Here is a 2,710-nt window from a genome sequence, read left to right as displayed (position 1 = left end):
TCGAGGGTACCTTTGCATTTTTGTTACCTCTGTCCTCCTCTTCTAATTCTTTCTCGATCCGTTCCTCGTCCTTGTCTTTAGAAATCACGGGTTCGGGTCCTTGAACTTCCTTCCCACTCCTTAAGGTCATTGCGCTTACATTCTTTGGATTCGTCTCAGGTTGAGATGGCAACTTCCCTTGAACTTGGGACTCCAAACGGTTGATTGTTATGGCCATTTGATTCATTTGATTTTGCAATGATTGCACCTGTCCCAGTTGATTCCTCATGCTTTGCAAGTCTGAATCCGTCTTTTGTTGGTTAGCAAGTAATTGCTTCATCATTTCTTCCATGGACGGACTTGAGTTTGAAGGGGGTGGTGGTGGTGGTGGGCGAGGATGGTACTGCTGTTGGTGTCCTTGCTGTCTATTTGGCACAAAGTTAGACTGCCTATTTCCTCCATAGCTAAGGTTGGGGTGATCCCTCCAACCAGGATTGTAGGTGTTTGAGTACGGGTCGTACTGCTTTCTTGGCGCGGGCGCGTGGCCAGCCATGTTCACCTGTTCTGCAGTTTCTTCTTGAACCAGTGGACACATTTCCGTAGGATGACCTACGGCAGTGCACACCCCACACACTTTGACTTGTGAAGCACTCCCCACAGCTAATTGTCTTACGAAAGATGTTAATTCGGAGATCTGCTGTTGGATAGAGGACGTTTCCACCTCATTCACCCTACGCGTCGGGATGTCCTCTCTTGAACCAAACTGCTGTGAGTTCTCAGCCATCCCTTCAATCAACTCCCATGCTCCTCGAGGGGTTTTGTTCACCAACGCCCCTCCACTTGCAGCATCGATTATGCTTCTGTCCCTGAAAAGCAACCCCTCATAGAAATATTGAATGAGCAGTTGCTCACTTATCTGATGTTGAGGGCATTTGGTGCACAGTTTCTTAAATCTCTCCCAGTACTCATAGAGAGACTCGCTAGGGTGTTGTTTGATACCACATATCTCTTTCCTCAGGCTCGCAGCTCGAGACGCCGGAAAGTACTTGTCCAGAAATTTTTTCTTCAATTGATCCCACGTGGTGATACTACCAGGCGGTAGGTAGTAGAGCCAGTCTTTTGTAGAGTCCTTCAAAGAGAAGGGGAAAGCCCTCATCTTTATTTGCTCTTCTGTAATTCCCGGAGGCTTCATACTGTTGCAAACGACGTCGAACTCTTGCAAGTGCTTGTAGGGCTCCTCACCTGGTAGACCATGGAAAGATGGCAATAGATGAATTAGACCAGATTTTAGTTCAAAGGGAGTGTCATCATTTAAATGTGGAAAAGTAATGCACAAGGGCTGCTGATTTAAATCAGGAGCAGCCAACTCCCTTAGTGTTCGTGCATTTGCCATAGTGACTTCCTCTCGGTCTGAATCACTTGAATTGTCACCAGACAAATTTGTCGGCTCAACCTCTGGATCAAGTTCCTGAGGAGCAATATCGTATTGCTCCTCCCTGAGCCGCCTGGTTTCTTTTCTCGTTCTACGCGCGGTCTTCTCTACTTCAGGGTCGAAAATTAATTCGCCTGTACGAGAAGAGCGAGGCATAAACTAGAAAAATACCAGAAAAAAATTAACTTAAAAAGAAACAAATGATTAACGCCAGTCCCCGGCAACGGCGCCAAAAATTGACAGGTGCCGAGCCTGTGCAATAATAAATACCTACTCGAGAAAAATAAATTTTCTGTGTATAGTAGTGAGTAGGGTCGAATCCACAGGGACTGGAAAAAATTCGATTCTTTTCAAGTTCGGGACACGGGGGATTTTTATCAAGATGAAATTAAAAATAAATAATTAAACAATTTGACTAAAAATAATTAACCAAAATAAATAATTAATTAATACAATTGTAAATAGCAATTAAATAAATGATAAATAAATTCTAGCCAAGGATACAACTACGCAGATACAGTCCATTCATCCGATCATTGATGCAAAGAAGGTTCACGTAATTTTATTAACAGGTTAGTTATAGTCGCCGATAAACTCTAGCAACCAGCTTTTCCATAATTTATTGATAACCAAGGTACGACCGCTGATTACCCCTAACCAGGAAATACTCCTAGGTACGACCGTAGGAACTAATTTCCTAATTGCATTAAAAACTAGAAAAGCCTAACCCAAATTAATAACACGCTACGAGGGTTATTTAAATCAGATTGCATGTCCCCCTAATATGTGAAAATACTAGTTGTCACTAATATTAACCAACTAAATAATTACGGATTCAATTGATTAATTTGACAGGAGATTAATAAGTCAAATTGCACATCGGGCCCTTGATATCCAATTAACAAAATAATCCCATGGAAATTAAAATAGAAAACATGCAAATATTAATAAATTAAGGAACACGTAAAAACTAATTAGATCTCACAGATAATTGGGACTGCGTCTTCGCGTTGATCCTTGACTAGAGGAGAAGATTAGCCACGCCTCATAAGAAAATTCCCACGCAATTTAATTGAACTCAAAGACATTTATCTCTTACTAATAATTAAAAATAAGAATTATATTCTCTGTAGTCTAATACAATCAAAATAGTCTCATGGAAGAGAAGAAGAAAAACTCCGCTGCGGAAATGTGCCGCTCTCCCACATATAAAAACAAGCCAAATCGAAACTTCACTCCACGCTTACAGAAGAAAACATTCCTTCCCTACCTAATCAACTCCACCGAAAACAAAAGCAA

At 41.5% G+C, this 2,710-nt stretch overlaps 1 non-coding gene across 1 annotated transcript; it reads left to right on the top strand.

The window, feature by feature from the left end:
- The first annotated feature begins 893 nt into the window (after positions 1–893).
- LOC113723249 (small nucleolar RNA R71) lies at positions 894–1,000 on the top strand. The gene has a single exon (XR_003456940.2). It is a non-coding gene; the product is annotated as a small nucleolar RNA R71 (small nucleolar RNA).
- The last annotated feature ends 1,710 nt before the right edge of the window (positions 1,001–2,710 follow it).

Source organism: Coffea arabica, chromosome 5e (assembly GCF_036785885.1).
Source record: "Coffea arabica cultivar ET-39 chromosome 5e, Coffea Arabica ET-39 HiFi, whole genome shotgun sequence".
Lineage (NCBI taxonomy): Eukaryota > Viridiplantae > Streptophyta > Magnoliopsida > Gentianales > Rubiaceae > Coffea > Coffea arabica.
Note: the sequence above shows the minus strand (reverse complement) of the source record. Positions and strands in the feature narration are given on the sequence as shown.